Raw genomic sequence first — 14,756 nt, forward strand, 5'->3', positions numbered from 1 at the left:
TGAACATCAGAGTTTCCTTTCGATTTGCAATCTCTTATTACACCAAGTAGAACATCGACATGATGTTTTAACCTATTAAATATATCATCTTGGATTCTAGCAAGGTTTAGAATCAATTGACTCTCTTCAGCTATTTCCCGTTCAATTGAAGGGTTATCGGAAGAACACATGTCGGTGTTAGTCTGTCTCGTCAGTGTGGAAGGTTTATCTAAGCACAAGATAGTAGAACCCTTCTTTTTAGAATTAGACGATATATAACTCTTATTTCAGGTATTGCGTTTATCATAGATAGTACTCTTATCCATAGAGTCGGATCGCTACAAACACAGACTTGTGAGGTCTTAACGTGTTTTCCTACTCTGATACCAATTGAAAAAGCGGGGGTCCAAAAACACCACCCAATATTTCGCTTAGCAATCTGTATGGACTAACTCCGAAACAATTTCAAGAGAATCAACTAGATAGTCAGACTCAATCTAGGTAAAAGTATCTCAAGGAGTTAATATCTCTCTCTTGTTTTGATTCACTCAAGCTAATAGAAATCTGCGAGTCTATAATCAAATACAAGGAATATCTTGGACGGTACCAAAGACCAATGTCCAAGGATCAATCAATATCAATAAACATCCAAAGGTCGGATTTCCAATTGATTGATTCAAACGCACAACCTGTATTATTTCAATTATATAAACAAATATAATGCGGAAATAAAAATAACACAGACACAAAAATTTTGTTAACGAGGAAACCGCAGATGCAGAAAAACCACGGGACTAGTCCAGATTGAATACACATTGTATTAAGCCGCTACAGACACTAGCCTACTCCAAGATAACTCCGGACTGGACTATAGTTGAACCCCAATCAGTCTCCCACTGATCCAAGGTACAGTTGTACTCCCTACGCCTCTGATCCTAACAGGATATTGTGCACTTGATTCCCTTAGATGATCTCACCCACAACTATGAGTTTCTACGACCCAAAATCGCAGGCTTTAACAATAAACAAATTTGTCTCACACAAACAAGTCTATCAAAGGATCAATCTGTCTCCCACAGAAAAACCCTAAAAGTTTTTGTTCCATCTTTTGATAATAATCAAGGTGAACAGGAACCAATTAATAATCCGGTCTTATTTTCCCGAAGAACAGCCTAGATTAATCAATCACCTCACAATAATCTTAATCGTATGGTAGCGAAACAAGATTTCATGGAATCACAAACGATGAGACGAAGGTGTTTGTGATTAGTTTTTATATCTTGCCTATCGGAGAACTCTCACGATCTCAAGACAATCAATATGATTGTACTGTTACGATAAAAGATGCAAAATCAGATCACACAACTACGATAAAAGTAGTATCGGTCTGGCTTCACAATCCCAATGAATTCTTTAAGTCGTTAACCTGGTTTTAGAAGAAGAAAACCAAAGGTTATAGGAGAAACGACTCTAGCACGCAAACTAGTATCACACGTAAGGTGTGGGGATTATTTTTGCACAATACTAGATGTCTCCTTTATATAGCCTTTCAAACCAGGGTTTTCCCTTAGTTACAAAGCAATCAATATTCACCGTTAGATAAAAACCTGATTTAGATTCAAACTAATATTTCTCAACCGTTAGATCGAAAACTTAGCTTGTCATACACAAATGACTGTACGTTTATAGGCTTGTTAACCGCACCCAAACGTGTACATTGTTGGTTCAACAATAGTGTACTCAAAGTGGTTAACCATATGAGCGTTTCATACCAACCATGTTCTTCTTCACCATAACTAGTTCAATTGACTCAAATGAACTAGTTAAGAGAGTTGTTCAATTGCAAAAAAATCTTATGTAACTACATAAGAGACAATTGAAGCAAGGATGATTTGATTCACTCGAATCGGTTCATGAACTTTAATAGCCACGGTTTGCAAATGCATTCCTTAGTCTTTTAATATTAAGTTCAGAAATCATCTTTAGATATATAACCTTCTCAAGTTCGCAGACTAGGTTCCCGGACTTAAGACACCGGATAGAGTTTACAAACTCCAGCATAAATTCTCGGGTTCGAGAACTACGCCGGTTCGCGGACTGGGTTCGCGGACTTGGCTCACGCAAGTAGTTTGTCAACTCCATCAGAAATTCTCTGGTTTGAGAACTTCAGCAGTTCGCGGACTGAGTTCGCGGACTTGGCACTTGCCATACTTCCGGTTCTCTTGATCAACAAAGTTCGAAAACTTCGGGTCAAGGAATCCATTGGTTATGTAATCTATACTCTCATTCCAATCATTCAAACATTCTTAGAGGACGTTATATAGTTGTTACACTATTTCTCGTCAAAGCAATTTTCAAAGTGATTGAAACATTCATGACTTTCGTCACTAGGTAAAGATAAACTTGGTCGAAGCGAAAATCTTACCAACACATATTTCGAGATATAGATAGGCGAGGTATACTCGGCTCGAAATACCAAATGTGTATGATCTAGTCTATATATATAACATACGACTTTTGCCTCAATGAGTAGGAGATAAAGTAGATAGACTTTTGAGTGACAGATAAGTTCAAGTCTCCACATACCTTTTTTTCGAGAAGTTCCACCGGTTCCTTGAGTAGATCTTATACTTGTATGATGATCGCCATGAAGTCCTTGAGATCAACTACACTTACTATCCTAGTCCGAGACTTAGCTATAATAAATTAGAAATCAAGACTTATAGTTTTGATCACTAATATTGACAAACATGCTTGAGATAGCAACGCATGCGAGTTTGACCGAGCAGTGCTCTAACATATGATCCATATTTGTGGAAATATTGTACCGACCAAATAATGCGAAGGTGCGTCCTAGACTCCGAGTTTCAATCTATTCTTAATTTTTGTCACTCATATGCTTGTGGAGGCCATTTTGGGTCCAAAAGAACGACACTCAAGGTTCTTGAGAGTGGTTTCTATTGGCTCATTTTATTCAAGGATGCATGCTTGTTTTGTAAATATTGTGATAGGTGCCAACGAACCGGCAATCTAGGTGCTAGAAATCAAATGCCACTAACACCAATTCTTCCTGTAGAGATATTTGATGTGTGGGGTATCGATTTTATGGGGCCTTTTGTGAATTCGAATGGGAATCTTTATATTATTCTTGTTTTTGATTATGTTTCTAAATGGGTGGAGGCTAGATCCACCAAGAATAATGATTCTAAAGTTGTTTGTGAGTTTGTGAAGGAACAAATATTTTCTAGGTTTGGCACACCTCGAGTAGTGATTAGCGATGGAGGTTCCCATTTTCAGAGATCCTTCCACGCTCTTTTCAAGAAGTACAACGTTACTCACAAAGTTGGCACTCCGTATTATCCGCAAACAAGTGGACAAGCTGAAATTTCCAACCGAGAAATTAAGTCCATTCTAGAGAAGACGGTGAATACTACAAGGAAAGATTGGAGCTTTAGACTCAATGATACTTTATGGGCGTACCGGACAGCGTACAGAACTCCCATTGGAATGTCTCCGTTTAGTATGATTTATGGCAAACCTTGTCATCTTCCTGTAGAACTTGAACACAAATATTTTTGGGCCATCAAGATGTGCAACATGGAGTTAGATGCCGCAGGGAAACAAAGAAAGCTTCAACTCAATGAATTAGAAGAAATCCGCAATGATGCATATGAAAGTTCGCGCATTTACAAGGAGAAAACTAAAGCTTTTCATGATAAGATGATTTCTCGGAAAAGTTTTATCATTGGGTAGAAAGTTCTCTTATTTCATTCTCGTCTTCAGTTGTTTCCCGGTAAACTTAGGTCCCGATGGGTTGGACCATTTGTTGTTACTAATGTGTTTTCTCATGGTGCAGTTGAGCTTTATAGTCCCAAAACAGGGAAGATTTTCAAGGTGAATGGCCATCGAGTGAAACCATATTATGATCAATTTGTGACGGAGAATCAAGAGGTCATAGAACTGAGTGATCCACTCCCTTTGGAGGAGTAATTTTAGATGAAAGTCGGGCTGACGACTTTAAACCAAGCGCTGCATGGGAGGCAACCCATAGGTTTTGTATTTCTATCTTTTGCTTTTAATTTTTTCTTCTTTTGCATATCATATTAGGATTTCCCACCTTGATTTTACTCTGGATGACTTAATTACATTGAGGACAATGTAAAGTTTAAGTGTGGGGGAGTGTTTGGATATTTTGCATATAGAATTTTTCAAAATTTTTGCATAAAAAACCTCCAACTTGTAGAGATTTTAGAGTCACTAGCATACTTCTAGGTATGTTTACATAGAGATTCTGACCGACATAACTGAACTTAGAGTGTTAGGGAACTACGTTGGATTTCTTACTTATTAGAGTGTTAAATAATGGATTTAATCATGTCGTGATGCAAATTAGGAGCACGTAGAAATGCATTATTAGAGTTGCTGATCAATCATTAGTTGAGACTACCTATTTTCATATCAACTGAGGCACCAGACCAAAAATTTCTTTGTAGCTGACTAAAAAGCTTTATTTTGAGTGTGTGTCACCGTACGCTAATTCTGGGTAGAATGGTGAGCTACCCAACTTCACAACATTTTCAGCACTATCTTTGATCTCTTGAGTGCTAATTTTGTCAATCATGAGGGTGACGTCTATAGATGAAAGCCTTCTTCTTGTAGTTTGGTTTGCAGTTAGCACCATTCTCTCCACATGAACAGATCCATAGAAACACACATCATCATCAACAATGGAGCGACATCAAAATCTACAAGGAAAGTTGAAGAGGTTTAAGGTTTAAAAGCAACAATACAAGTAAGAGCAAATTACAAATCCAAGTAAAACAACATACAATGAGCAGAATTTTATATACATGTTGAATACTTACAAATAAGGAGCGAAATTATATATCTAAGTATGAAGACTTATTACAAGAAGAAAATCAAAAGATGAGAGTTATTGAAGTTTATGATTTCGAGACAATACAAGTTGTGAAGAATCAAGCGGTAAAGTACATCACCCATGGCTATTTCTATTGTTATTTTTGTATTATTTTTCTTGTCTCGATGAGGAAAAAAAAAAGATCGAAAAGAAAAAAAAAAGAAAAAAAAATAAGACAAGAAAAATTTGTTATTTTTTTTAGTTTTATAAGCCGTGGGGGAGGAAAAATCTATAAAGAAGTTTCAAGCGACAAGGATTTTAAGGAAAAAGGTTACGAATTGTTAAGGATCTAAGTTCAAGAGTTTATCATCAACCATTGAAGACCGAAGACGAAGACCAAGAAGATGAAGAAGACGAGCCGAAGGAAGACGTTTCTATTGGATGATGTGAGAGTGGTGCTTTTGTCACTGCCGATCGGATGTGAAGGTGGTAAGTACTCTCATCCTCGCAAAAATGGTTGATTTCCTTTCTTAGAGATCATTAGAAAAAATATCTTTATTTTCCACGATTATGTGGAGTCTCCAGAAATAATTCGGAAGGTTTCCTTCCCACCATTCAACGTGTGTAGGATTCTCTCTTCATTCCTACCTGCACACATGTGAGACCCATAAAAAACTGTCTTTTTGAGTGCAATTATCATAAAACCCTTATTGGTGAGGCAGAAGTCGAGGAGAAATGCTTATTGATCGCTCTCAAACACGCGTTCTCTCATTATGGTGTGGTTATTTCTCACTCAACATTAAAAATGAGAATATGTTCTTTGGTATTTCTAACTTCTTATTACTAGCATGCAGAAACTCTATGTCCTTGATAGGTGTCTAAAACACCTTGATATTTATCTATTGTTTATGCTTTCTTCGCGAGTTTTCTTGTAAATTACGTATCTTATGTTTGCTTTTGAGTGATACAGGTGTTTGGAGTCATTGGAGCAAAAACAAGTGAAAATAAGCCCAAGAAGATCATTTCACAGGCGGATGCTATCTGGAGCCAGTCACAGGTTAAGGGGATACCACTGGGTGGCGGTACCCAAGTACAGTTAGGTGAAAATAGTTATCCCACTCATTTAGACCTGGTTAGGTCGAGAAGAAGGGATCCATTTCTTCCCCAATTCTTTCTCCTCTTACCCCTGTCTCTCTGCTGCTGTTATAGATCGATGAAGGAGGCAGATGGGGTTGTTACAGGATTGAGTTTGAGAACAACACAACATGTTAGACATGGGGCTTGGACTAAAACACGGTTTTGAGTTCAAAAAGATAATTGAATCTGATTCTTCTTTTGAAGAAATGGAACTAAGATTCCAAGTTTACAAGGAATTGGAGAGATGGGTTATGTTGGCTGCAACAGATCAGGTGTGAGAACACGGCAAAACTTGAGTTGGCATCTGAATTTGATGAGAATATAGAGAAGATGAGTTTGTTGTTGATGAATTGACAGAATTAGGTTCTGTGAAGCTCAAGGGTTCCAACTGAGTGAAAATTGGATGGATGGAGGATGAGAAATAATGGGTTTTGGCTTGGGATTGAACTGAAACAAGAGAGAATGATGAACTCAGATGAAGATTTTGTTATACATGGAAGAGTGATGGAGTTTGTGCTGGTGAAGGGTGGTTGTCTTATTGAGCAGCAGGAACAATTAGATGCATGTGTTAGGAATTACAGGGATTTGAATGAGCTAATGGGTTTATGAATTGTTGGCTGGGTGAACTGATACTGTTGGTATGAACTGGTGAATGGTTTCGAGCTGAGTTTGTGTGGTGATGTTGGTAGAATGTATGCAACAGTACTGCAATGGAGTGTTGGCCTTGGCTTGTGTTGTCTGCTATTCAAATGGGTTTGTCTCGGACTGGGGTTTTGTTTGTGTTGCTGAGGAGATGAATCTGGAATTCAAGAAGAGCATGTTGCAGATGATGGCAGTTAATGGAAGGCTTGAGACTGAAATAGTGCATGTGGTACAAGTTGATACTGCATTTGGGAGACAATGTTGCTGCTGCTTATGCCATTCTGATGCTGTGAGCTGTAAGCTGAAGGATTTGGCGACTACTGGAGAAGCAAGAGAAGAAATCTGGTGAAATGTTGTTGCTCCTTGAGTTCAAGATTGCAGGAGGTGGAAACTGATGTTGGTTGTTGATGCAAAGAAAGCTAATACAAGAGCAGAATAAGCTACAGGTTGCTGCTGTTGGAATTGGGGTTTGTTGCAGCTGGTAAGATGGAATTGGAGTGATGCTGGTGAAGAGTGACTGGTGGTGGATTGAAGACAGAGTCTAGTGAGTTGTTTGTAGGCTTGTAGTAGTGATGCAGCTGAAACTAAGGTGCTGCTACGGAGTGAGCTTGAAGCAATGATGCAGTGGCTAGTGATGCAGAGAAGGGTACCAAGTGGTTGGTGCTTAGAGTTGAGCTAGCGCTGCAGATGGAGATGAATATGGAAGGAAGAGCAGGTGTTGGTTCCGAGAAGATACAACTGAGAAATTGGACCTGTGCAGCTGGGATCAGTCTTGAACTGAGAGTGCAAGCAGCCGGATGAACTGAAGTTGGATAGAAGAAGGTTGTTGTTGGTTGGATGGACTGAACTGTGAATGTTAAGTGAAATGGAATTGATGCAGGTGGTGATGGACCTGAAGTAGGGGCAGTGAGCAGTGAATGCTGTCGTTTGTCACAGGGAATCAAGGCTTATAGACGCAGTGATTTGTGGTCAGAGTTTAAGCTCAGTTGGTTCATGGGTGATGAGATGCAGTTGCTAGAGCTGGTGTGCGTGGGGTAGAGCTTATGCAGCAGGTAGTAGTGCAAGGTGGAGGTTGTAGGTTATGGAGATGTGATGAGTGCGCTGCAAAGGGAAGTGTTGGCAGGGCTGTGAAGAGCAAGGAATGAATGAATGTTTAATTAGATGAATGCTAGGAACTGCAAGGAATAACTGATGGTCTGATCGGCGGGGAACATGCCAGAAACAGACAGAACTCTGGCTGAATTTTAGTTATCGAGTTGACTCACCGATCCAGCAGTACTGAGGTGGATTTGGGCTGTGATATGCGGGCTTGACTTTGGAGGCTCCTTTCTCGCAGAAGCAACAGTGAGCCTATGCGGTGGATATAGAAATTGGCAGAGGAAGTATAAAAGGGAGAGATATCTATCTACTATCGAATCTTTTCTTCTACTTTTGTTCTAGGGTTTAGAAACATGAAAGCTTTTCTTTTTCTTCTTGTTATGAACTCCATGAACATGAGCTAGTTTTTATTATTGGTTTATGGATTAAGTTGAGTTCACATAACATGATTTTGGGTTTAATGAATTAGTTTTGTCTCATATTTATCGTTCATAATTCTCTGAAAATATAGTTGTATGATTGACGTATTACAACATGATTGAGTATTTTTTTTGTCAAGTTGCAAATTGGTAGAACTCATATCCATATCTAAAGCTAGTTTAGGATTAATCATCGAGCGATAATCCTTGAACACAAGTAGCATAAATATGATTGTAGGTTATAGTGATATATCCTTGTAATCATATGTGAACCGTGACCTTTGTTCGAATTGTTTGCGCAATGTATTTCAATTGCATTGATTAGCCTAATTTCATGAATCTTAATGCTCCATGGGAATTGAACTTGATTAGCGCAAGGCGTTAGGTTATTTTTTTGGTAGAATTCATACTTGCATCGTTTTACATGTATGTGTGATGATAAGAGGAAATTGCGGGATATTCTTTCGACTAGGTATTTTAGGGCTTTTGATAATGAGAGATTAAATATCAATTCTAGTTATTAAAACAAGAACGTGTTAATGAATGAAAACGGAATCCTTGAACAATACTTTCACATATCCTTGAGTTGATTTGTTTACTTTTATTTATTTGCTTTTAGTTTTGTTTAGTTATAAAAATCAGAAAAATCCCCCCATTGTTTTATATAGGAAACCATAACATATTAACAATCCAAGACCTCTCTGTGGGAACGATCCTTTCTTTCCCTTGCTTTATAATATATTTTGAGTAGTAAGAAAGTGTAATTATTTTTGACGCCTACGACAACGATCAATCCTCATAGTTCTTCGGATGCTTGGGACGCTGGAACGCTTTGAAGATGGAGTAGGTTTTATGGGTATACCTCTCGTAAGCCCTCACAAGACTATAACTCGTCCACTAGGGACTCCTAGGGGTTTAAAGACTTGTTATATATGCTAAGAGTAACCATATCCTCGACGAAACGGAGTTGTTGTATTTTAGTTTTGTTTTGTTTGCTCGAGAACTAGTAAAGATTAAGTGTGGGGAAATTTGATAGGCGTCTAAAACACCTAATCCTAGTATCGGTTTCTTATATTTTCTTGGTTATTTCTCTTGAAAACATTGTATATTACGCTTGGTTAGTAATTTTGTAGGTACTCGGCATGGTTTGGCACAAATGAAAGAAAATCGAGGTTCAAGGCATCATTTGGGTACTCGTGGTGCTGCGGATGCAAGCCCAGGCGAGAACAAAAAGACTGATCATGACAGCCCACCCAACCACAAAACTCACCACACGGATTGTGTACGTGTGCGCTGCTGAGGAGAATGAAATCAAAAGGGAATGAGATTAGGTTTATGCAGTTCACAAGCAAAGAAAAGGAACCAAGCCATTGTTCCAGTAGCCGCCGAGCCTGCAGATTCGTTGCCGTCACTGGCCAAGGTTCGTTGGTCGTCTTCCAAGGGTTGAGCCAAGGATTGAGAGGTGAACTGAAGTTCAGAAGGAGTACGAGAAGATGATCCTACCGTCATCGTTTTTGGGAGAAACTATGAGATAACATCAACAGAGAAATAGGAAGAGAAGCTGTTTGAATTAATGGGTTTTGAGAGATGAATTTGAAGAAGCAGAAGTTCGAGATGAACAGGGAATTTGGGTTATTCGAGTTACAGAATTATGGGCTATGTTTGAAGTCAAAATAGGCAGCTTTATTTCTTCTTTTCTCTTCTTTGTCCGTACAGCCAAAATGTGTTGTTCCTGTGGTCGATTGTGGCAGTAAATGGGGATGATTGAGACTAGTTTACACTGAATGGAGTTATGGGTTGTGTATGAATTTGAATCTGCAGGAATTGGAGAGCTAGAGGAGATAATTTCTTGATAAACAGCAACAACATCAGTTCCTGCTAAAAAAGTGTTCGAGAAAATGCTTGAACCAGCAGCTATACACCTGAAGCTGAGAAAGAAGGTCAATTGAAGACGTTGTTTCCATGGTACTGTTGATGGGAATGAGTGTATGAAGTTTGTGCTCGAAATGCAAGGTTTTGTTGCCATATACAACGAGTACAGTTTTGGAGAATGTTGAAGCTGGAAAGAAGTGTTTGAGTCAATGTTGGTATTACAGGGAAAGCCTTGTGTTGTTGCTGCAGGATGAGCTGAAATGTTGATAATGGATGCTGCAGCCGTGAGTGATGACAAATTAGTGATCTCAGGGACAAAGAGACCAAGATGGAGATGACAAGGGAGGAACTGACTCGAATTCGCTGGTCACAGTGGTTGACAAATTTGATGATGTTCCAGGGAAAGAAGCTTGAACCGAGAGGATGGGATTGCAATGATGAGTGTTGGTTGTAATTTCAGCCGAGAAACAATGAGGTAGTACATGACCTGTTGCTGGTGTTATGGGATAGTTCAGGCGAGAAAATGGAGGTTGGTACAGGCAGTTAAGGTGAAGTATTGAGTTTCTGAATGAGTAAGGGATAAGCCTTTATAATGTTGCTGTTCATAATCCATGGTCAGAATGGGTTGTCTGCAATGGGTAGTGGCTGTGAAGGTCAGTGAATGAAGGTGATTGTGTAGGTTGGTTAGCAAGGGTTGCTGCTGGTTGGTCGTTGCTAGAATGGTTGGCTGCAGTTAGTGGTTGGGAGGTTCCGGTGGAGTTATCGGCAGCGAGAAAGAAGAACAGAAACAAGTGCTATATAAGAGCCTGGGTTAGGGCATGTCTCAATGTTGCGGAGACTAAGCCAAGTTTTGGCAAGCAAGAAATCTGTCCAGGAATTCTGCGCAGCTCCTGGCAATGGTCCCATGGCTAAGTACAAGGGTTTTCTGGTAAAGGCTAGGGCTCATATTTAGAAGCCAGCATGATGAGCTAACTTGGGTAACAGTTTATTTCAGTTTTGGAGAATTTTTGAGCGTGAAAACAGCCCACAGATTTTAACTTGGCCGAGAGTTTTGGGAGCTGAATGGCCGAGGTTGAAAGTTTGCAGTATTTGTGAATGATGAGGATTGTTGGAGCTGTTTAGGTCGCGGAATTGAGGGAAAGAAAGCTATAAAGAGGAGGCGCAGAAACACAAAGAAAGCACCTCTTTTATCACCAGTTTAGTGCCTGCAACCTGCTTGGGAGAAGTTCTGATAGAGAAGAAGCTACACACAGCAACCTGAACCTGTTTTCTGAAGCAGCTGCTTAGTTCTTCACAGTGGTTTGCTTTCGAAATCGTTTAGCTTTAAAACCTTGTTTACCTTGACTTTATGATTGTGTTTATTCCAAAAACCATGAGTAGCTAATCTCAATATTGATTGGGGAGGATTTCAAAACTCCAAACATGTTTATTGATCAATCTTATGCAAGTTATTCTTCCGATAAATATCTTTTGTTGATTGTCTTTTACCGTTCTTATGACCATGAGGTGTATGCTTGGTATCTAAGTGTGCAATTAGGTAACTCGTATGCAACTTTAATGCTAGTATTCAGAACTTTAATCCGTAATTGTTGGAGTAATCTTTACAAAAGTAGCGGTGCACTATTTATCGCAAAGGGATTTTGTATGCAATAGTGTGTAAAAGATAACCCTAGGTTAACGTGTCGAACTTACGAGCATGTGACTAGGAGCAACTTGATTCACAAATATTATTGCAATTGTTTGAGTTACATCTAGAGAGCTTATTTTGGGTGGTTCACTTATTAGAATCCGCTAGAGAACTTATTCTATGTGGTGATTTTTGGAGTCTAAAGATTAGTTGAACTTATAACTTGTCTTAATGTTGTTAACAATCGAAATTAATTGGAGATAAAACTTGTATGATTAATAATATCTTGTTCGGTAGTGGCGAATGAATCTCTAGTCAATTTCATCTCATAATTTGAATTACAATCTTTGAAATCTTAAAAGTTTGTGTCTTTCAACAACAACAATTTTTCTTATATAATAACTTAAAAACTCACACCTACCTGTGGATTCGAACTCGACTTGCCTCACTACTTCTTTATAGAATTGTGTAGTATAAGAGAATTATTATTGATAGGTTGACAACCTCATCACTTGGAGACTCCTCAAGTAAGTATCCATGTTATGTTTTCTTCATGGAAGTATAATATCGCTGATTTGAGATTGAATGAATGAGAATTCACACGAATGAATGAAGAAACTTTAGTGAAATACGTCACCAGAAAATTCAGAACCCAGCCTTTTAGCAAAAACGCCATAAAATCTTCATACGACGTCAGATTTTCGCGATCTACCCATGTATCCTTATGCCAAGGAAATTTCCAAGCTTTTTCAAAGAAGCTTTTAGAGTTTTGAGCATGTTTAGGGGACGAAATTAGCGAAACAGTAAACTTCCAGGAGACTTTCAGGAATTTTTCAGCTGGCATGTCGTCCGATGTTTTGGCTACAACTCCTTACTTGTTTATCCGATTGCTATAAAACTTTGATATGTTATAGAAAACATCCATACAAAGAGACCGGTATATGACTCAACCTTATATTCCTTACCAATTGCTCCCAGTTCGTCATCTTATACATGGCAGTATAAAATCTCTTCAGTCGGGCTTATTGAAAAACATGTTTCATGACTTCCACACCATTTGCTCATGTCTTGGATGCATAATAAAGAACTTAAATGGTGTTAGTTCACTCACATGCTAGAGTTTATGATTTCCTTTGGTTCTTATGCTTGAATCCTTCTAATCTCATGTAATCTTCATATTAGGCGCCACATGCCGAAGTTGAGAATGACGGAATCAATGTTGATGATTCGAGCAATATGGTGAATCAAATCAGTGGCATCACCAGCTCTACACCTCAGGGTCATGAGAATATCGCTGCTGAAACCGTTGAGGAAATTGAGACTCCAATTGTTGTTGAAGCCGAGCCAAGAGTAGAAGAGATTGTCCCAGAAGAAGATGTTACGATGACTATAGAGGCTGCTTGATGAGTGCTAAAAAGTGCATATTTCTATATATTTTTCTTGGCATTTAACTCATCTTTTGTGCATTAATTCTACATTTTATCCCATATTCTGTATTTTCATTGTTTTCAAGAATAAGTATTTTTATTAATTAGTTTTGCATTTTTAGGTTGTAAATAAAGTTTGGATGAATTGCGGAGCGAAAAGAGCAGAAAAGTAGTGAAAAGCCGAGAGGAATCACGCAAGGAAGTCGCGAAGAATGTTGTGCACAAGACCAAAAGGCTAGAAGTGGGCTTGAAGAGGAAGAATTGTTCTTAAAGAAGATATGGGCTTGGCATACCCAAGACCCAAAACCCTCACCCAAATCCATTTCCTATATCCATACCCGTTTCCCTTTCTAGCCGTCAGATTGGATCATCTCAGCATCCTATGGTCGCAGCATCGCCAGTACATCAAAGTCTGAAGCTCCTGTCTAACACTTCAGCACCTAACTCCATCTTGAGCCGTCAGCTTCGTTGTACTTCAGCATCCAACGGTCGCTCCTTGCTCCCTTCCATCTCGCCGTTAGATCGATCTATCATTTCCGCATCACACGGCTCAGCTTCGAGAAACATCAAGATTTGATGAGCCTGCTCAACACCCAAACAACCAAATACCTATACCCGCAAAACAAACAACCCCTTCCTCAAACCCCATCAACTCCATCTTCTCCCTCACCCTCTGCAACACCACCATACCCTGCCGCACCACCATCATCACCTCCACCTTCCTCAACTGCCACAACCACCACCACTCGAGCCATCATCACTTCTAACAACCAAGACCTACCTTTCTAGCCACTTATATTATCATCTCCTAATCGTTTCATCTCTCAGGAACCCTAGGTTAGGAGTTGATGAAATAGGTGAGGTTAGAGGATAAATCGAAGGCATGGGTAGCATCAGCAGACGACAAGGAAGCATGGGTCGACGTATTTGAGTGTCATCAGAGATTAGGTGAGTCGATTTTAGATTTTTTAGTAAACCCTAATTTTACTGTTTGGGGATTTTTTAGGGAAAAAGCTTGCATGTATAAATTGAAGACATGGGTGTTGATTTTGGGCATGCCCGGAGTAGCCGGTGCACCAAGTTGTAGTAGTTTATTTTCAGTATTGTGTTCATCATGTTATAATTTAGTAACTAGGGTTTTGATGAAACCCATAATCATATGTTAAGATAATTCATGTTCATGTTGTTGTTCTTGTTGTGCTTCATTGCTTTAGGAATGATAGTTAGCTAATGGATCAAATTAGCCTGTGATCAATTGTACTGTAAGAAGACAGTTGATACTAGGGGTGATTTAGTGAAGTTGGTTGATAAGTCATCCATTTGAGACCTCTCTGGAGGAAGAAATAGGAAGATCCAAAGCCCAACTGGGCTTGTGCAACTTAAGAAAAGGGATAAAAGCCCAACTGGGTTTCCCTCCAAAAAGGTAAGCCTAAACCCAAACCCAAATTTTTTGGGCTTGTAATTTTTTTGGTTTGTATTGTTATTCTCTTTTGGGCTTGTAATTGTAATTATCTTTTTGGGCATGTAATAATTATTTTAATTTTATTTCTTTTATTTTATTTTTTTTTATTTGGGATTGTAATAATTTTAGTTTTATTTTATTTTTTTTATTTTTTTTTGGGGTTTGTAATAATTAGTTTTATTTTTATTTCTTTCTTTATTTGGGCTTGTAATTTAGTTGTTTGTTAGGCTTGTAG

The sequence above is a fragment of the Papaver somniferum genome, chromosome 3 (assembly GCF_003573695.1).
Source record: "Papaver somniferum cultivar HN1 chromosome 3, ASM357369v1, whole genome shotgun sequence".
Classification (NCBI taxonomy): Eukaryota; Viridiplantae; Streptophyta; class Magnoliopsida; order Ranunculales; family Papaveraceae; genus Papaver; species Papaver somniferum.